Here is a 23,139-nt window from a genome sequence, read left to right on the forward strand (position 1 = left end):
TAAAATTACCAGCTAACTCTCTCCCTCCCCATGCCAGAGAAAGTGTCATTTAATTTTTTTAAGTTTTAAATATATATGTTTATATAAAACTAGTTCATACATATTTCTATTTATCATTTCTTTCTCTGCAGATAGACATTCAGTTATTCTTCAAACAATATTTCTGTTAATGTATATGATGTTTTCTTGGTTCTGCTCATTTTGCTCCATAATTTCACATCTTTCTATGTTTTTCTCAAATGAACTTGCTCAAATGATTTTGGAAAAATCTTGAAAGACTTGCATGAACTGATAAAAAGTGAAATGAGGACAGTCAAAAAATATTATACACAGTAACAGCAATATTTTATGATGAACAACTGTGTATGACCTAGTTATTCTTGGCAGTCTAGTGATCCAAGACAATCCCAGAGACTCAAAATGAAAAAATGGGATCTGTTCTCCAATAAAGAACTGATGGAATCTAAATACAGACTGAAACAAACAATATTTCACTTTCTTCTTTTTTTGGTTTGTTATCTCTCCCACAAAAGACTAATGTGGAGACTGTTTTTCGCAATTGTACATGTAAAATCAATATCAGATTGCTTACTGTCTCAGGGAGAATGTATTGGAAAGGGAAAGAGGAAGGAGAAAGGGAATTTGGAACTCAAATTTTTAAAGAAAAATAATGTTAAATTAATTTTACATGTATTTGGGAGAAAATATTATTTTAAAAATTATATAAAATTAACCCACTCATCATTTACTACAGATCTGGTTTTCTTTCTAAGAATGTTTCAAACACCTCCTAATTACTGAAAAATCACCTTTTTTCATTTGATGATTAAGTCCAGATTTATAGAAGAGATCATTCTAGATTTCATCCTGAGTTCTATTTGCTCTTCAGAATATATTATTCCACTCTCTCCTACGTTTTCTGCTGTGTGTAAAATAGTGTTGTTCAAATTTCCTTTCCTTCTATAAGAAGTTCCATTAATCACTTGTATTATTTGTTGTTTCTGAAGTGAATTGTTAAATTTAACCACTATGTACTTTAGAGTTTGCATACCCTTCTATTAAAAAAATACAGAAATCTATTTTTTTTATTTCCTACCTCTACCCCAATGAAAAAAAGGAAAAGAAAAAAAAAGTCTTATAGCAAATATATATAGTCAAGCTAAATAAATTTCCTCATTGGTTCAATACTAAAATACATACGTTTTTCTTTTTCTGCACCCTAAATCCATCACCTATAATGGACAACATGTTTGTTTCATTTTTGGTCCTTTGGAATCATGAATAGTCATTGCTTTGATTATAATTCTTACAGCTTTCAAAGTTGATTATTTCTACAATGTTGTTGTTTATTTTGTAAAATAACACCCTCGCTCTGCTCATTTAATTCTCAATTAGTTTTTAAAGTCCTCAAAATTGTTCATTTTCACATTATTTATGTAATAGTATAAACTGGTCATCATTCTCCATCATTTAATATGTCTTTTTTAAAATCATCTATTTCCTCATTTCTTATGGCACAATAATATTACATCACATTCATATACCACAATCTTTTTAGCTTTTCCTTAAATGATGGAAATTTTCATTTCCAGTGTTTTTGCCACCACAAAAAGAGCTGCTATAAATACTTTTGTACATAAAGAATCTGTTTTTTTTTTTATTTTATTTCCTTTGGGTATAAGTTTAGTAGTGGTTCTAGCCTAGGATTAAATCTCACTCTCCTGACTCATAGGAAAAAGGAGCAAAAGAAAAAAGGGGGGGGCAGATTTCCATAAGGTCCCTGTCTTGGACCATTCCCAAATATCCTTCCTCCCACAAAAAATGAAATCTAAGAATTCATATCTAGATTGAATTAGCCAAGAAAAATAGATGCTAGTGCTTAAAGAAACCTTGAACATCATTTAGTCCAGTCACTTTGACCACAGAGATCAATTTGATCAATAGATCTTTGACCATTTGACCACAGAGATCAATTAGACCACTCATTTCTGGCTTGGGCAGGTAAAGAGAGAACAGAGGCTCAGAAAATAATGACATTTAAATTTGACTTATTAAGAAATGAAAATGTTATTTACCTCCCTTTATATTTATTTTATTTTTTTCTTTCTATATGTGCATTTTCCTTTAATGTTTACATAGACTAGTTCTCCACAGGAAGGAAACAAACAAGCATTTATTTCTTAAGTGCCAACTATGTGCCAAGAACTGCAGTAATACCTCACAAATATCTCATTAGATCTTCACAACAACTCTGAGATGTAGGTGTTATTATTAGCCCCATTTTGTAGACGATGAAACTGAAGGAGATAAAGTTTAAGTGACTTTACCAGGGTTACACAGCTACTACATGTTTGAAGCCAGATGGGAACTTGAGTCTTCAAGACACCCAGTGCAGAACTCAATCCACTGCACCAAACTTCCACAGTGAGTAATATGATGGGAAACAGCACCAAACTGGTAATCAAGAGGACTAACTTTTAGTTTCTACACTATTGACTGAAGTGACGGATAGAACGAGGAAGACAACTTTCTGAGTTCAAATCTGACCTCAGACATCTCCAAGTTGTGTGGCCCATGACAAGTTGCTTCACCCTGTTGCCTCAGTTTCCTCTTCTGTAAAATGAATTGGAAAAGGAAATTGCAAACCACTCCAGTATCTTTGCCAAGAAAACCCCAAATAATGTCACAGTCAGGTATAAATGAAATGACTCAACAACAACAAAATGATTACATGTATTTCTTTGGACCATTTGACTTTAATTTAATAGTAATTAGATGTCATTCATCAGTGAAAGTCATTATGTGCTAGGAGATGACAGCCATACAAACACAAATGAGATGAAGTTACTATTTTCTTGGAGCTTACAGATAATTACTTAACCCTCCTGAGCCTTGGATAGGAGTCAGGTGAAGATCCTTTCTTCCTGAAGCTCCTACCACCATTCTCTATCAAATGTTACAAGAAAAATGTGAGAGCCTATTTCCAGAGAGGAGTTGGCTTATGTCAGGTAGGGTAAAAAGATTTACAAAATGCTTACTAAGTGCCAGGCACTGTGCTAAGCATTTTATTCTGCACCCCATATCTCTGTAAGATGTTATTGAACATCTGTGCATAAAAAAGAAAATTACACAGATTCAATATTTTAAGGGGGTATAGCAATTTATGAAGTGCTATATAGAAAATATAGATCTATAGTAAAAAATAATTCCTTTGGTGCTCCTTAATAGTTAGAAGGTAAATGCCAACATGTTCCTCTTTCTTTTTCCTTCTCATTTAGTAAATATCTTATGTCAATAACAGATTTAGAAGATCCCTATAACAGAAACCTCAGTAATCTTGAAGGACTTTTCCAGCTCTGAAAGTCTATCTCTATGACCATGCCATTCCTTTTAAGAATTTCACTATTTTGTATCTTGGTGTGTACACATTAGAAAGTGAAGTAGAGATCTGGCAAATATCCAGTTCATTCCCTCCATATACAATGCCAAAATGAAACCTTCAGGTTGTTTTCTTTGAAAAATCTATCTCACAGACTGGCTGTTTACATTGATCAAATTTCCTGGATAATTTCCACATTTCCACTTCAGTATCAGTTCAGTGGGTAAAAAGCTTACCCCAAGAGAAGAGTGAGAGATAGGCTTAACTAGTGCCTCCTAACCTTGCTTGCAAAAGCAGTTAGATACTCTTTTTAGGGTCCTGTTCCTTCAATCAAGTTATTTTCATTTCCCTCTCTTTCTTCTCTATTTAAAAATTTCTCAGTCCCCAGCATCTGCTGAAACACTCAGGAAATATGCATAAAATTGTTTTCATAGCCAGATGGATAAGTACCCTCTCAGGGTGCCCATAGTTCTCAGAAGAAACAATTCCAAAAACAGTACAGGAATGCCAGTACCAGAAGCCTGTAAAGAGTGCAAAAGATGGCATTTTTAAAAGTAAAATTATACTAAAAAAGAGAAGTAATTTGGGTTTACCAATAATATTTGACATTGGAACAAGTGACTATCCTAATATCCTCTTTTCTAATACACATATTATGGAAAAACAAAAGGATATCAGCAAAGCTGGGAAAAGGCTTAAAGATGTTAAGCATTTTGCAAAATCAATATTACATTGCCAATTATTTTAATATGATTTTAATGTAATGGAACACACTCCCCAAGACTGTTGATAGGGAGGTGAATCTTCAAAATAAATTATTTAACACCTAACATTAACATTATATTTCAGTCTCATCATCTCTGGACAGAAAGCTGTGTATTTTGTAAGTGTGTGTGTGTGTGTGTGTGTGTGTGTGTGTGTGTGTGTGTGTGTGTACATATGTATGTATAATTGCATTCCTTGGGGACACAGGAGACTCTGAAGGTTTGGTGGACTTATAATTCATTAGTCGACATAATAAAAGCCTACCTTCATACTCTTTTCCCCTAGAACACAATCTGTTTCAAGGCAGTTTCATCTGGGAACTCATCTGAGCTGCTTCAATTACTGAAGTACCAAAAGGATTTAATTATGAGGGTGTTATCTTTCCACATACCTATAAGGCAGTCCTATACTACAGACCCTAGGGAAAGCATTATATGGAAACCAATTCATTATAAGAAAATAACAACAGTTCTTGACTCTCTATACCACTTCTAATTGCTTTCAGCAATCAAAAAAGATTATACCTATTATAGCATAATATTATACATCCATGCCAAAAAATGTCAAGGATATTATCCTAATAATGCAGTAGATAGGAGAGAGGAGGGTCAGTTCAAAAGGGCACAAGCAGCATATGGGAATACATCTTAGTTCCTTGGGGGAAGTAGAGAAGTACAAAACTATATCTTATCAGTCACAATGATTGAAACTTTGCTTGATCTATAGTCAAAAGAACAACTCCTATTAATACATCATTTAAGTGAAATATAATTTTTAAATGAAAAGAAAACTATAAATTCCTTAAAATTAAATTAGTCCTTATTCTGCTAAAAATAATTCCCCATTATAATGATCATTTTTCCAACAATGAGGCCAGAAAACTTAATCACATTATACTAAAAGACCCTAAAGATATCTCAAAGGGAATATGTCCAAAGTAGAATGCATTACCTTTTCCAAACTACCGTTCTAAAAAAATCACCTTTATTCCAAAACTGATCTGCTCTTCCTAGAACCTCTGTTTTCTGGGGGTTCCATTTTACTCCTACCTTCTTAACTTTTTGGACTTTAACCCATATCCCTGTTCCTGGTCTCTTGATTCTCACTCTCTCCACCTTGCCTCCCAGCTTTTCAGTTCCTTGTTGTGTGTTGTCTTCCCCTGTAGAATGTAAGCTACTTAAGAGCATGGTCTGAGTTGTTTTTTCTTGTATTTGTATCCCCTGAGCTTAGCACAGTGTTTGACACATACCACATAAAAAATTGTTCCTTGGATTTCTGGAGACAGAACTAAGGTAGAAGAAAAAAAAAGCATTCAGCCAAGCTTTCCCAATAGCTTGCTAAAAGAGGCACAAAAAAGTCAAAGAAAATAGCAACTTAAAAAACAAAATTGGTCAAATGTAAAATAAGTCACAAAAGTTACCGAAGAAAATCTTTCCTTATGATGACTCTATAAGTCATCAAGAAACAATAATCAAATGACTGAAAAATGATAGAAAATTGAAATATCTCATTAGGAAAACAACAAAGTAAGAAAATTGATCAAGCAGAAGTAATTTTAAAATTATTGGACTAGGCTGCTGTGCCCTCCACCCACCTGTCCCTCCTTCCTTCCCTCCTCCCCATCTCACCTCCACTCACTTTTCCACAGCACAGACTTCCCTACCCCCTTTTTTTGTGAAATCACCATGGTTATTGGGACCCTGTACACAGACATTGAAAACTGACAGGCTTTCAAGGCCCCCATTGCTACCCACTACAGTGGGGCCCAGATCCATGTGTTGTCTGCACCTCTCCACTTCCACTTTGGTCAAACCAACCACACACTTGTATTCTTCTAAAAATTTTCTGCTTGCAAGGTTCTGGCATTTGAGGGTGATGACAAGTTCTGTGTGTCTGAAAGCATTGCTATCTCTCACTATGTAAACAATGATGACCTTTAGGGTTCTACTCTAGAGGTGGCTATCCAAGTGATCCATGGAATGATTTTTGCTGACAAAGACATTGTTCCTTCAGCAAATACTAGGATGTTCACCACACTTGCCATCATGCATCACAACAAACAGGCTACTGAGAATGCCAAAGAGGAGGTCAAGTGAGTTTTGGGGTTCCCGGATGCACTGAAGACTCAGACTTTTCCAGTGGGTGAATAGGTACCCTCTCATGGACCTATAAACATGTCCACAGACCATCATTCTGGTATACCTTTACCAAAACTAACCTACTGGTTCCTCACTTGCATTCACCAGTATTGGGAGAGGTAAAACTCTGTGAAAAGATGGCACCGTGTGATTCTTAGAAGTTTGCAGAGAGTCTGTCTAAGATGGAGCCTCAGGAAAGATGAAGGGGCATTGAGAAGAGAAACCAAAATCCCAGGCTGAGCAGGAGGAGAAGAAGGAGGCTGAAGCTCCTGGAGCAGAGATCAAGCTGGATGGGTGTGAGCAACCTCTGGCAGCAGCGAAGGACCCCTCTGCTCACCTGCCCAAGAGTACCTTTGTATTAGGTGAGTTTACATTCAAATACTTTTACCCTCATGGTGATGCTGCCCTAAACCAAGAAGGCTGATCCCCATGGTATGTCAAATACTGCTTCTCCCAAGAGCTCAGCCAGACCTTCATGAGCTACAACCTAATCACTGGAATGTTTCAAGGCTTGGAAAAGCTGAGAAAGAATGCCTTTGCAAGTGTCATCCTCTTTGGCACCAATAATAGCAGTACCATTTCTAGAATCTGGATTTTCTGGGACCAGGATCTTGCCTTCCTGCTAAGTCCAGACTGGCAGAAAAATTATAAGTCCTACACATGGCACAAGATGGATCCTGGCAGTAAGGAGGCCCAGACCATGGTCCAAGAATACTTATCCTAGAACTAGGCCTTCTAACACATGGGCAAACCCTTCAATCAGGAAAAAATCTAACAAATGAACCCCACACACACACCTATCTGCCTGCTATCTCTGTATGGAGGTGCCAGTCATTAAAAGAAACTGATGAAACTGGAAAATAAAATAAAATTATTAGACAACCTAAAAGTCACAATCAGAGAAAGTGCTTTGATATCATATTTGAAGAAATTGTCAAGGAAAACTGACCTGATATTCTAAAACCAGAAAATAAAATAGAAATTGAAACTTTCCACTAATCACCAACTGAAAGAGATCCCAAACTGAAAACTCCCTGGTATATTATGACCAAATGCCACAGCTCCCAGATAACAGAGAAAATACTTCAGGCAGCCAGAAAGAAACTATTCAAATACCATGGAGCCACAGTCAGAATCACAAAAAATTTAGTAGCTACCACGTTAAAAGAGCAGAGAGCTCTTCTAGAAGGCAAAGAAGTAAAAACTACAACTAAGAAAAACCTACCCAACAAAACTGAGTTATTTTTGTCATATATATAATTTGCCAAGAGAAAAGAATGGATATTCAATAAAATAGGAAATTTTCAAGCATTCATCAGGAAAAGACCAGAAATGGACAGAAAATTGACTTTCAAATATAATACTCAAAATAAATTTTAAAAGGAAAACATAAAAAAGAAATCATAAAGTACTCAATAAGGTTAAAATGTTTACCTTTCTATATTATATCTATATGATACATGTCACTTTTAAGAACTTCATTATTATTTAAGCAATTAGAAGGATTCTTCAGAGAAAGAGGATGTGGAAGTGAGTCAGTTATGTTGGAATTTCATATATATATATATGTATATATATGTATATATATAGAGAGAGATGTGTGTGTATATATGTATGTATGTTTGTATGTATGTATGTATGTATGTATGTATATATAAACAAGTATGAAGGAGGGATACCCTGGGAGAAAGAGGAAGAAAAAGGAAGAATAGAGAAAATTATTTCATATAAAAGAAGCCCAAGGAAGAGCTCTTATAATGAAGGAGGAAATGAGGGAAGGAAGAGAGGCAAGCAACATGCAAGTCTAATTCACATCTAAATTGCTTTAAAGGAGTCAAATATAAATACATAATCAACTAGTAATAGAAATAAATCCTCTCCAACAGTGAAGTAGTAGAGGAAGATGATAAGGTGAATGGAGGTAGGAGATAAAAGAGAAAGAATATAAAAGAAAGTAGTAGTCAGAAGGAAAACAGACTTTAGAGGAGAAGCAGGAGAAAAAGAGAGAAAGATAAACAGAACAAAATAGGAAAGAGGGAAATATTCAGTTAATAATCATAACTGTGAATGTGAATGAGATGAAATCACCCTTAAAACAGAAATGGATTAAAAATGGAATACAATAATCTGTTGTTTACAAGAAACACACTTGAAATAGCAAGATGATACATAGGGTTAAAACGAGGAGCAGGAGAAGAATGATGCTTTAGCCAGAGTTAAAAAAAAAAAAAAGGAAGGGTAGTAATCATCATCTCAGACAAAACAAAAGCAAAAATGGACCTACTTTAAAGGAATAAACAGGGAAACTACAACAAGGAATTATTCTTATATCTCCTACTCTAGAGTATCTCCCACTAGAGGGCAATTGAAATTGGAGAATGGGTTCTATCTTGCCTGGTAAATAAAAAACAGCTTAGGCTGGATGTGTCTGGGAGCCTCAGTACAGAATCTTTGAGCCTTCATTAGAGCGAATGGACAATGTCACTCTTAACCAGATGGGACCTGATCACAGGACCAGGGCATGGGATTTTCCATCAAATATTAAGGAATCAGGGAGAGACTGAGAGAATGGTAGACTACCTCCTCCTTGGCTATTCACCAATTAGAGATGTCTGGGGATGTATAGTAGAGGGCTGAATAACAAACTTCCAAAATTTTACTTAATGATCTATAAGGCCAAATTTCTTGGTCTTTGATCACTGACCAATTAATTTATTGATTATTGCTAGCCTAATCAATAAAATTATTTTCTTACTCAAAAAAATTAAAAAATAAAAAGCACCACAGACAATGAAGTAATATCAATGCTAAATATATATGCACCAAATGGCATAGCATACAAATTCTTAAATAAAAAGTTAGATTAATTACCAGAGGAAATAGACTAGTGGGAGCCCTCAATGTTTCTCTCTCAGAGTTAGATAAATCTAAGTATACAATAAATAAGAAAAAAGTCAGGAATATAAATAGAACCTAAGAAAAGTTAGATATGATAAATCTCTGAAGAAAAAATGAATGGGAATAAAAAGTGATATGCCTTTTTCTCAGGTATACCAGGCATCGTCATAAAAACTGATCATGTATTAGGGCCTAAAAACCTCATAACAAAATGCAGAAAAGTATAAATATTAAATATATCCTTTTCAGACCATAATGCAATAAAAATTATATTTAATAAAGGTCTTAGAAAACACAGATTAAAAATTAATGGGGGGGGGGGGGGTTTGGAGCAACTGGGTAGCTCAGCAGATTAAGAGACAAGCCCAGAGATGGGAGATCCTAGGTGCAAATCTGGCTTCAGACACTTCCTAGCTGTGTGCTCCTGGGCAAGTCACTTTCCCCTTATTGCCTAGCCTTTACCACTCTTCTGCCTTGGAACCAATACATAGTATTGATTCTAAGGTAGAAGGTAAGGGTTTTTTAAAAAACTAATTTGAAAATAAATAATCTAATCCTAAAGGATTAGCAGGTCAAAAAACAAATCATAAAAAACAACCAACGATCTCTTTAAAGAGAATGACAAACAAGATATTCCAAAATTTGTGAGATATAGCCTAAGCAAAAATTAGTGAAAATTTTATATTGCTAACATATACAAACAAAGTAGTTCAATAAATTAGACATACAACTAAAAAAAAGAAAACTAAAAAAGAACAAATTTTAAAACCTCAATTAAACACCAAATTGGAAATCCTGAGAATTGAGGAACTCTGCACTTGAAGCATACTTTTTAAACTTTATTTTTCTTCTTTTGTTTTGAGGGTGTCTTTGGTGTTCTGTTGTTTTTTGTTTTGTTTTTTCAACAAGGCTAATATGGAAATGTATTTTGCATGATTTCATGTATATAATTGATATTCATTTCCATGCCTTCTCAAAGAAGGGAGAGGAGTAAGAGGGAGGGAAAGAATTTGAAACTAATTTTTTTAATGATTGTGAAAAATCTTTTTTACAAATAATTGGGAAATATTTAATAAAGCAAATGAAAATATATAAAAGGAAAATCAGAAAAATAGTTCTTCCTTCCTGCCTCCTTAGTTTCTCCCTTCCTTTCTGTATTTCCCTCTTCTTTCCTTCTTTCCTTTTTTTCTCTCCTCTCCTTCTTTCTTTCCTGTCTTCCTTCTATTTTTTCTTTTGTGCAAAATCTCTAGGCTTAGATGTTCAAGAGGCAATTGGTGATGGATTATCTGAATCTATAAAAACTTTCTAAAACTCATTATGGCTGGAAAACCTGAATATAAGAATTTTAAAAGAAAAATAGTCAACATTTACATATAGCCCTTTAAGGTTAGCAAAACATTTTACTTTCATAATCTCCCTTGATCTTTACAATAATTCTATGAAGTAAGTGCTAGGGGTATATTATACCCATTTTCCAGATGAGGAAATGAATTTTCATAGTTATAGGTGTCTAAAGCAAAATTGGAACCAAGGGTTTTCTGGTACCTTCCATCTGCTGTTCCTTTCTGATTATACCAAACTGCTTTAAAGATTATGACCACACATTTGAGCATTGTCAAATGTTCTTTTGTCATCTAACATAATTTAAATTATAAGGGGCTCTCAAGTCTCAAACACTTATTCACATGTCTCATCTGGTGGTTCGTGGAGGAATCCCTGGAGAAAGAGTTTTTACACCAGTGGGAAAGAGCAGTGGATAAAGCATTTCTAAATTGAAATAAAACATTTCTAAATAAACAAGAAATTAACTAATAATGATCAATTAATATTTCTTTGCAGCTTCTGACAGAATAGTACTATAGCATTTATCATAAAGAAAACGAAGACTTGTCATTTCTACGGTATGAGAAAAAGAACCAGTTCAAAGAATAATCTATAATTAGTTCTTCTAAGGTCTTTGATGTCTACAAGAACAGAAAGATATCAAGAAACAAATAAGTACAGAAACAAGAGCTGTAGAAAGTCAAGTGAGTACATGTTTTGATTGCATTGGAAACTAACCTGTTTATGAAGTCCTTGGGTAACTAAAGCAAGAAAACACTGATGGTTGCTGCCACTTGCAATTAAAGGGTGTGCTAAGAGTATAAAAAAGTTGTATTTTTACTAGAAACCTTCTGAGTTTTATCTTCCTGTTTTGACTACAGTCCTCCTGATGAAGGGCCTGAGGTGTTATAAATTATCCCATTTCTCACTCACCTCAGGTATCCCGGCTGGACAGATCAGGAAGGAAGTAAATCTTGGAGTTCTGCACTTATAGCCTTTAATCACATATATGCTTGCCCTTCAAAGCAGTAAATCATTGTCTTTTCTGGCTCTGCCATGATTCATGCCTGAAACGGAGAGGAGAACAGACAAGATCTCAGAAATGCCATATCAAAAGAAAATTCACTTAATATGTTTTTAAATAACCATTAGGTACACCCATGCCACATGTTTTTTCAAGCTGGCATTATGGGTAAGAGCATCATTCTGACTAAAGGCCAATGGTCCACGTGATAGATGTGCCCTATAAAATGATGCCTTGCAAACTAGACATTTCCCTATTCAATGCCCCTTTTAAAATCATATAGATACCATGTCAAAATTTTATATCAATAGATATCATGTCAAAATTTACACAAGAGAAAAGGGTTCAAAACCAAGATATACCAGAGAAACCTATCTCTGAAAAAAATGTTCTCAAGGTCTATATAATATATATAATATAGGAACTTAATATGGATCAATCAATTAAAAAATATCTATTAAATTCCTGCTACAGCCCAGGCACTGGGGTGGGCACTTGTGGGTACAAAGACAAAATTGAAATAGTTTCTGTCCTCAAGTATCTACAATCTGATAGATATTAATATGTGTATGTGTGTACACACACAAATAAGTATGTATATATATATTCACACACATGCATATACATATATTATAAATATATACACATACATATACAGTGAATATATATACACATGTACACATGCATTTTGTGATGATATATACTCATGTACACGCATATACTGTGAATATATACACACATTCATATATATTACAAATATATACACACATATATTCCGAATATATATGTTATATACATTATTTATATATGTGTATATGTATGTATATACACACACACACATATCACACACCAAATAGATATAATATCATTCTGTGGGGTTTGGGGAAGTCAGCAAGGGCTTCCTTATAAGACATTATTAGGAGTACTCAATGAAAGACAATGAATCATCATTAATTTTTTTTAACCCTTACCTTCCATCTTAGAATCAATACTGTGTATTGGTTCCAAGGCAGAAGAGCAGTGAGAACTGAGCAACAGTCAGTAAGTCATTTGCTCAGGGTCACACAGCTAAGAAGTGTCTGAAGCCACATTTGAACCCAGGACCTCCCCTCTCTGAGTCTGACTCTCAATCCACAGAGCTACCCAGTTCCCCCAACCATCATTTATTAAGTATTGTGAGAATTAAATTAATATCCAAATTAAACTATTTTAAAAAATAAAATGAATGAATGAATGAATTAAGTAATATCCAATAACTCCAAGTATTATATTTTATAAGATTTATTAATAATCACTTGAAGTAAAAGAAATAAAAGACAAAAAGTAAAAGCCTGAGTAAAGAGAGGTTTTCCCAATCACGGTCCCATGAAAAAGAGAGGGGGAGGGCGGGTCCCAGAAACTTTATCTCCACAGTGTAAGGACATAAGGTGAGAATGAAAGCGGGATGCTGGGAGTTAGAGTCCTGGGGGACAGATTCTAATTACACAGTATCTACTATGTACTAAACACTGGGGATACAAAGAAAGTCAAAACACAATCCCTGCTCTCAAGGACTTTACAGTTTAATAGAGAAAACATGCAAAAAGTTAAGTTCAAACAAGACATGGGAACGAATGGTAGGCAGTCTCAGAGGGAAGGAACTAAGAATGAGGACTGAGAAAGGCTTTGCAGAAGGTGGGACTTGTGCTGAGATGTGAAGGAAATCAGGGATGCCAGGAGGGAGAGATGAGGAGGGCAGAGGGACAGCTAGTGAAGAGCTTAGAGTTTGGAGAAATAAAGTGTTTTATTCAAGGAGCAGAAAGAAGACCAGTATTACTGGCTCACCGAATATATGAAGAAGATAAAGTTGTAAGAAAAGAGATTGAAAAGGTGAGAAGAGGCAAGTTATGAAGGGTTTTAAAAGCCAAATAAGAGTTTATATTTTATTCTATTGGCAATAGGAAGTCATTGGAGTTTATTAAATGGTGGAGGGTGGAGGAGGATCAGAACTTTATTTTAGGAAGATAATCATAAATTGAGATTAAGTACCATCCTCCATTTTTGGTTACAGAGACATGCATTCAAAATGTTTATTGTTTTATATGGATAGAAATTTTATCCTCCTTGCGTGAATTTTCTTCTCAATAAAAAAAAAAAATACCAACAACTGCTTTGCTTCCATTTGTCTTATCTGGCAAAAAGAGAAGTGCCTGCTCAGTGGTTTTAGCCACTTTTAAATATCTATAGTTGTAGAGATAAGAGCAGCTCCTATTTCTTGCCAAGTAGATGCCCAAAGCTAAAAGAACAAGGCCAAATGACAGAAAAGACTTCCTGCAAATTTTACTAAACTTTTTTGTTGAGTTTGCACCATGACTATCAACTGCTCTTCAAAACTGCCAACTGGTTTCGTCAGATTTGATATCAGATCAATACCAGAATAATAACTATGCCATGGTCTCCCAGCTGCAAGACTGGTGAGATTGATGAGTGAGTGCTAATGAGCACTGTGGCCACATGGTTTTGTTTTGTTGTTTTTGGTTTTTTGTTTTTTTTTTTGTATTTGCCTCCTTGACCTTGATTTTATTTTATTCCAGGAGCTAGAATTTAGTTCATCTTGGACTGAGAAGTACATTAAGAAAACCTTTCAAGAACCAAACCAGGCTGTCTCATTGTTTATATCAACAGCCTTTTCAGCAAAATGACCACAATATAATACCAGATTAAGAAATAGCTGAGTCATTTGGAGAATGTGGAAGAACAAACAGCAAGAGCATCTGGGAAAAAAAATTATATACATATACATATATATATACATATATATATATATATATAAAACCACAGAACATTTAAAAAGAAACTACTGTCTTCCATTTGGCTCATACAATGCAATTATTAATAGATGGGAAAAATAGGTACTCTACTGTTTTAATACTGTTGTATTACATATGGGTTTTTAATAGTTCTTAATATAAGTCTACTTACTAGCTGTGTGACCTGGACAAGTCACTTAACCATGTTTGACTCCATTTCCTCATCTGTAAAATGAACTGGAGAAGGAAATGGAAACCCCTACCCCCAATCTCTTTGCCAAGAAAAACCCAAATGGGGTCAGGAAGAATCTGACATGACTGAAAAATGAGTGAACTGAATATGAATCTATGTGTCTAGATTAAAAGAGCTAAAGCTCTTTTAAAGAATGTAATGAATTATAGCAGTAAGTTCAAATATCTAGGAAGGAATCTTTTATCTAGACTTCTTTAGAGATGCATTAAAATGAAAGAATGTTTTTTGACTTACCAGTTGTGCTCTGGAAATAGAGTAGAAATAAAATCTGAACTTTAATAATGTGTATGCACACAAATATGTATGTTCATCTATATCTATCTACATATATATGTAGAAACATATAGAAATGTTCCACAGTAAGCCTATCTTAGCTCATGTTTGACATCTAGATGACAGCACATGAATATATCACATTACCCTTGCTCACTGTTAATCATAAGAGTCTACAACGATATTAATCCAGCTATAAAATATGAGTCCTATGTTACCTCAACCCCAACAGTACCATGAATTATTTTTTAAGGGGCAGATTTTTTTTAACATACTAGTCTTGTTTTTACCACCAACTGTAAAACCTATATGAATGGAAGGAAACTAAACACAGTCAACCTTCCCCTAGCTATCACCAGGATTGGCAGCAAATTTCCCTAGACTCTAAGAAAAATGTAATATAACCCACAGATGACGTTGTTTGTCAGATATAAAGTGTCCAAATATTAAGTCACAGTAGCATATACTTGAATCATATCCCAAGTCCACTTAAATATAAATTCAAGGAAGCATTTTAGCTAAGGAAAAAATGTGGATGTCAGACAAATGGGTGACAGTCTTTTCGAAAATGCTCTTCTCAGAAATCTCAGGGATTTGTGCTATTCCCAAGCAGGGAATACAAATTTCTAATGTTCTCAACATAGTACTAATGTCAACCAGTGACTGCTCATCTTTTATATCTGTGAAGATCTAAGGAGCCCAGAAAATGATTCAAAAAGGAAACAGAAGATACAGAAATCATGAACCTTTCTACTGGAAATGAAATTGCCTTCTGCCTGCATGATCTTCCTTTTGCTTTAATCTTGTAACCTTCCAAAGGAGGTGAGTATGGGGTGGGAAGTAAGTTGAGGGTACTAGAGACAAAAAAGATTTCCTCTCTTTCTTCTCACCAGAAACAACTGATGGTAGCTTATGGCAGAATTACATGGGAGAATTAAGGCTGAAATTCTAAAATGGCAGATCCTGAAGGCACTTTCCTAGTACAAAAATCAATGGGAAACTGATATATTTCCTGCAGAAGCATATGGCATAAGCTGACATCTATGCTGACACAGTTTAAAAGGAAAATCCATGGACAGTGTTCATAAACCTTGATATTCTCTTAGAGGAGGGAGAGTTCTTTGTTCCTAGGCTACGTGATCCCAGAACTTAACTTTCTAGTCCAAGAAGATGGTTATCACCAGACTTGGGGAGTTGCCTTGTGGGTGGCCTCAAGTTCGAGAGTCCCTAAGTTTGAAAGGACACAAGTTCAAGAACTCAGAAACCCAAAATCTGGAAAAAGAAGACAAATGCCAAGCAGTACACTTTTTGAGAAAAGAAAGAATGACCTACATAGTTTCTGAACATCATCCAGTCTTAGGGAAAGAAAAGCATTGTTCATGTATGACCCCTGTATCTGAAGAGTTAAAGCCACTTAAAGGAGTTTGGAGAGAACAGAGATGGGCTTTGCCACTCAGTCTCATGGTGAGCAATTTAGAGAATGGGGGTAGAAATTTGGAGAGTTCCAAAAAGTGTATTTCCTCTCCTAGATAGTAGAAGACCTCAATATGTTTTTTATGGAGAAATAAAGAAAGAATCACTGGAATGTTGGAGCTTCTATGAGTGTTTGCATGTGTGTATATGTGTGTTTTAATCTAACTACAAGTTTTTATGAATCCTATGAGTATTGTATGGCTTTTCTTCATTTATATGGTCCATTCAATTCTTTGCATCTTCTACAGTTTCTGTGGAGTACAATAAAGGTCACTTTATCTAATATGCATTAATTACATTGAGTGTTTGATTAGAAGGTGGGGTTACCATTTATCCATGTGGGGGAATCCTAGAAACAAGATACACCAAAGTTTTACTTCAAAGATTACCCCAGACAAATAGTAAAGCTGTGGACTAAAAGCTGAAGGGAGATGACAACCCTTTGAGCTTGGCCCCTGAGGCTGAAAATAGTCCAAGGGAAATGAGACTCTTTGAGAGGGCCAGTGCCTCAGGTAAACTAATTCAAGATTGCTCTCATTAATCAAGGTTAGAAGAGGCCCCTTTAGGCCAACTGATTAAGAGTCCAAGAGACTGAGTATATTTGACATCTAAACTTAAAGTAGAAAGAGTTAAAAATAAGTTATATTTTGTATTTTAATGTAATAGTTGTAAACGAGTTTTGAAGGTACAAACAGAAAAAATGAATAACTTAATATGACTAATCATTCATTTGCAAATATCTGTACATAATGATAGCTCCCATTTTCACTGCACATACAAAGCATTTTCCTCATGATCATGCTGCACAAAGGAAAACAGGACAAAAACAAAATGTTCTGTTTAGCATTCAAAGTCTTCTAGCCCACAAATAACTTCCCAGTCTTCTTACATCTTACTCCCTAACATATTCTTCAATCCAGTGCCACTGACCCCTGGCTATCCCACAGACTCTCTGTCTCTCAGCTCCAGGCATTTTCTCTGGCTGCTTCCTGTGCCTGGAATGTTCTCCCTCCATCTCTAGCTTCCTTTAAGTACCAACTAAAATCCTGCCTCCTATAGGAAGTCTTCCCAACCCCTTCTTAATTCCACTCCTCTCCCTCTTAAACATTTCTTATTTATCCTGTATCTAGCCCACTTTGTTTATATTTACTTGCATGTTATCTCTGCCATTAGATTATAAGCTCCTTGAGGGCAAGATCTGTGTTCTGCCTCTTTTTGTATCCTCAGTGATTACAAAAATTCTGTACTCCTAGTAGTTATTTAATAAATCTTGATTGAATGGAATTATTCTTATCTTAGAGACAAATAACATTAGTCTCAGATAGGTGAAATGACTTCCTCATGTCACTTATAGTAAAGAAGTAAAATCAAATCCAGGTCCAAATTCCTTACTCTTTCTATGATGGCCTGACTATAAATATAAATAATAAATAAATATATGTATATGAATGTATGTATGCATATACACATGAGTATATATACATGTAAATGCATACATAAATGTATGCATATAAATATCCACAAAATAACAGAGGAAGATTAATATCATCATCATCATCAGATATATTTGATTTATTGAATTTCTCTGGTATGCATAGCATTGTTCTAGATACCAGAGAGTCATCAATTATGGCTAAGATGCAACTTTTGCCCTTAAGTCAGCTGACAACTAACAAGAGAAATAAGGCGAACTACTAGATAACCTATACAACACAAATGTATAAATACTAAAGAACTAAATGGATAAGTATGTATTTACCACAATACAAATCTGTCATCTATGATCATGACATTTTAAAAGTCTCACATGTAAAAGTAGATCCTCTCTTCTCTTTTTCTCTCCTTTCTCTTCTCTCTCTCTTCTCTCTCTGTATCCATCTCTCTCTGTCTCTCTTTGTCTTTCCTCTCTCCTCTCTCCTCTCTCTATCTCTCTTCTCTCTGTCTGTCTCTCTCTGTTTCTCTTTTCTCTCTTTGTCTCTCTCTCTCTCTCTCTCACACACACACACACACACACACACACACACACACACACTCTTCCACAATCAGAACAAGAATTTGAAGTCTTGAAGTCACCAAGATGTCAACCCCAAAATCTTTGGTTTTCAGTACAGTGGTTTGAGAACTCATTCACATTTCTTCACATAAACAAAATATCCCAGATAATGGTCTCCTGACACTAAAGGAATCACACACTGGTGGCATTGAACTAGGCCAATTGTTCTACTTGTCTAATAAGCTGCTAGTTGTTTTTTTAACTCAGAAAGTATTTGAAGGGTATTCGAGGTGAAGATTTTCTCCTACCTTATGGTTATCTGGCTACCTGCACCTAGGTACACGTTGTTGATTTATCAGTAAAAGGCCTACCACTGAATGAACAGAAAATCATAGGTATTTAAAATAAATATGTCTTCTAATGAAAGACAACATATCTCAAGCTATAAATCTTAGAGGAGAATTTCCTCCAAGAGAAAGAAGGAAAGAATCAAACAGAGAAAGAGATGGGTAAGAGGTAGTTATATAGGAATCATATAAGAATGAATATACACAGGAAAAGTATTCCCTGCATTGAATTGAGCTCTAAATGTAGACCAAATGCAAGTCTAGAAGTTTTTATCCCCAGCTGTTAGAGATCACTATGAAATGCTCTTTCCAGTTAAAGGGAACTCCCTCTGGAAATTATCATAGTCTGCCCCACAGGCACTTTGTGTGAACTGCCAAAAACAGTTCAAAGAGCAGCTGCCGCCACTGTAGTTGTGAGAGACTCACCAAAAATACAGAGGGAAATTTTTAAAAAGTCTGTGGCTGGTTGGGAAACCAGAAACTAAAGGAGCAGGCAAGTTCAAATAGGCTATTTCTCTATGCTAAAACAAAAGTGTTGTCTACATTACAACTCGAGTCTCTCAACGAACAAATGAGAAAATTGAGCCTCTACTGACCTGGCCCTCCACCCATCAAAAGGTATTTATAAGCATAGTTTTCTTGTAAGAAAAGGAGTAAACCCCCCAAAAATTTATAGATGTGCCTGGCTCAACATCATCAAGATGACCCAACAGAGGATCCAATTATAGACATTGGACTATACACAGAGGTAGAGTTACATAACACATGGTTAGTATATCATTTTTTAAAAATAATATCCAAAAAAGTCATCATGTAAGAAAAAAAATGTCAAAATGGTCAGAATTGGGAAATGGAGTATCATGTGTGAACAGGAAGAAGGCCAGTGTCACTGGATCACAGATGTTTGTCAACCAAGAACCCATGTCAGAAGGATGAATTTTTGGCCACAACAAAATCCATCTACTAAGTTAGAAAAAGGATGTGATCTACAAGAGTATATGTTATACCCATAATACCCTCAAAATCATAGAGCCTTCAAGTACAGAAGTTTATAATCTTTTCTTTCAAAGTATTCATGATTTCAACCTGTTAGCCAACCTCTCCTTTGTAATGCAAGGTGGCTAACAGAAACTTTTTGCCACCATTAGAAATTACAGAAGCAAAAAGTTTCTGTTAGCCACCTTGCATTACACTTTCCATTACTGAATATTCTCTTTAAAGTCTTTTTCTCCCCAACCTCCCAAAGCTCCTTAATTTCAGGAACTACACATCATGTTCTTTTCCTGTAAGTATTTATAATGATCTCCTAATGCTAGCTATACAATAAGTGCTCTATAAAAATGTGTTGGATTCCAAATAAAATTATCTACTACATTTATTATATTACTTCAAAGTTCCAACTGATACTGATATATTTTCTGGTGCTTATATGGAGTCTTGAGGTGTATTTCATCTGACCTTCACAATAACCCTATGAGGGAAGTGTTATTATTATCCATATTTACAGATAGGGAATTTGGAGAGTTAGAGAGGCTCTCAGTGCTGAATTGCTCAGTGGTGAATTGCTATAAAGTATGGGAGTTAGGATGTTAACCCAGGACTTCTTGATTTCCAAGATGTACAAACTTCAAGATACATAGCAATGGATAGAAGGCTAGGATTGGAATCAGAAAGACATAGGTTCAAATCTTGCCTTTGGCTTATACTAGCAATGGTACTATTATCAAATCAATTAACTTCTTATCAAATCAATTAACTTCTTAATGCTCCAAGTAAATCCTTAAGGCTATAATTTATAGACCAGTTCTCAATCACTGGAAGTAGTTCCCATATACCAGTGAAATTAATAAGTCCAATAACATGCCCTTCACTCCCAAAATAGTCACAGAGCTATCCGATTCTATTTTCAGTTACTAATATAGGTGACTACATAATCCTAAACCCCACTTTTCTAAAATGGGGGAAAAAAGGATACTTAGACTACTGTCCTCGCTATTGTGAGGAAGTTTTTTAAATCACTATCTATATGTCTCACTGCATTTATGTACAAATGATTGCTTTAAGAATACTCTCATCACCTATTCTAAATACAAAGAGAATAAACTTATGAAATCCTTCCACATTTAAGGAATTCATAAATGATGTAACAAATTTACCCTAATAACAGCATGCCTTAAATTAACAGGATTCTGAGATATTGAGACATGATCTTTCACCAGTCTCTTGTCTCTGCAGCTGGAGTGTCAGACCCAACTGTACACAACCTGACTAAACCCAAGCTAATGTTCAAACTAATTATCACATTCTCTGGCTTAATAAATGTACAAACAGCCTGCAAAAAAGGACACGAGATTTTTGAAAAAGAAAAAATAAATAAAAGCAAGCACAATCAACTAAACACTGATGGTTGTCAGACAATCATCCTTTGGACACTTAACTCCATATCCAAGCTGACATTCAGGCCGGACACCATAGTTTTATAAGAGATATCTCCTCTCTTCCAAGGGCACTATATGTAACAAATTATACAGTTGTGACCTTGCAAAGATTACTGAAAAGAGACCAGTGAGTTCAGATGATAGAAGAGCTATACAGAAATGAAATCACATTTAACATAAAGTTAAAACTAGAACCAGTTGTATCCCAAAGCACCACAGTATATGGACATATAAATTATGACTTGAGGGACAGGAAAGACCTAAATGCTTATTATTGATCATTCAATGATTATTAAAACACATTATTTATTATTATTATTTTTAAAAGTGATTATTAAAACTCAAATATCTTATATGTGAAAGATAGCATAAGTCATTATCACCCATTAACACTTTAGCATAAATTAATTTATCAGTTAGCTTTGCCAGTCACCAAGGCCCTTGAGAATGAAGCTAAGAACAAAACATTTTAATGAGGGTAGGGGAAAGTGAAAAGTAAAGGGCATAGGGAAGTGCTGAGGACTGTACAGCTCACTCAGCATCATCAGCAGGTGTACCCCAGAAAACCAGTTGTAGTATGGGGATACTGGGTGCCCCAGGGAGGAAAGCTGCCATTTTATCAGTGTCTTTTACATAGATAAATTATTAGTAAGGTAAAGTTCTTACTAGGGAGAAATGTTATTATATAATTAGAATTTAAAGAGTAGTATGTAAAGATGTAATGAAACATGATGATGATCAGTGCCCACAACTGAATAGGAAGAAAGCAGGATGGATTAACATTCGGGAAATTCAATCCAGAAACACTGGCCTCCTTTCTGTTCCATTAACAAGACATTCTATCTCTTAGCTCCATGCATTTTCTCTGGCTGTCTCCCAGGCATGGAATTTTCTCCTTTCTCATCTCTACCTACTAGATTCCTTTGCTTTTTTCATGTCCCATCTAAAAGCCCATCTTCTACAGAAAGCTTTTTCTAATCCCTCTTTAATTCTAGAGCCTTTCCCCTTTTAATTTTTTTCCTATTTATTCTAAATATATCTCTTCTACACATATTTATTTCCTTGTTGATTCCCCTGATAGATTGTGAGTTCCTTGAGGACAGGGGCTATCTCTTGCCCCTTTATATATTGACAGTGCTTAGCCCAGTGCCTGACACATAGTAAGAGCTAAATAAATGTTTATTGTCTGGCAGAAATTTCCTAAACAATAGGGATCACCTTCTACCTCCTCCCAAGAATGATCAGATGGTGTTCCTCAATTGACCCAGACAATATGGATTGCCATCATTCAAGGGCTAGGCAATGGGACAAGGTCAGGAATAGGCAGAGGGCAGGGGGAACAGAACCTTGTAGGAGCCAAGAAGCAGTGAGAAAATGATCAATGACCAAAACAAAGAATTAATGTTCATTGTCCACTCAAGTTACCATTCCTTGATTATTTCTTATATCTCTCCCTATAACCATCAAGCCTATCATTCCTATCTGAACATACTATTTCCTTACTCAACACCCTCACCTTTTCAAAAGAGTTTTTAAAATACAAATGAGTATCCTGACAAATATCCAAATAATTATTTATGTGTAAATTGAATTTTTTCAAACCTGCATTTCCAATGCAGGAGAAAAGACACATATGTCTATCTTGCTTATAAATCCTATCTCAAGAACAATTTAGTGAGGAAAAACCCAAAGCTATTGATTCTGGGTCTAGCATTTTATTGATTACGTCTTGGCTGTTTGCTACTTGTATTACAAAAGTCATTTCTTGCTAAGATTTTCATCCCCAAAATTTGAAACTTACTTAAACAATGAAATATTAACCTTTTGAGTAAAATGAAATTCAATCAGAGGCAAGAGATTAGGTTGAGAATAAATTATAAGCAGATCTTGGTGTCATTATGCAACTACAAGGAGCACTTAAATTTTTTGGCATCAAAACTACACAATTCCTATGCTGTTGATTGGTAAGAACATGTTCATTTTGTAAATAATAAGTAAAAGGAGACGAGATGCCCCAATTTAATACGTCTGTTCTCTATGGTCAAC

General features: G+C 35.1%; 1 pseudogene; it reads left to right on the forward strand.

Moving 5' to 3' along the window:
- The first annotated feature begins 5,829 nt into the window (after positions 1 to 5,829).
- On the forward strand, positions 5,830 to 7,057 carry LOC123231822 (annotated as a pseudogene).
- Positions 7,058 to 23,139: the final 16,082 nt, after the last annotated feature.

The sequence above is a fragment of the Gracilinanus agilis genome, chromosome 1, assembly GCF_016433145.1.
Source record: "Gracilinanus agilis isolate LMUSP501 chromosome 1, AgileGrace, whole genome shotgun sequence".
NCBI lineage: Eukaryota > Metazoa > Chordata > Mammalia > Didelphimorphia > Didelphidae > Gracilinanus > Gracilinanus agilis.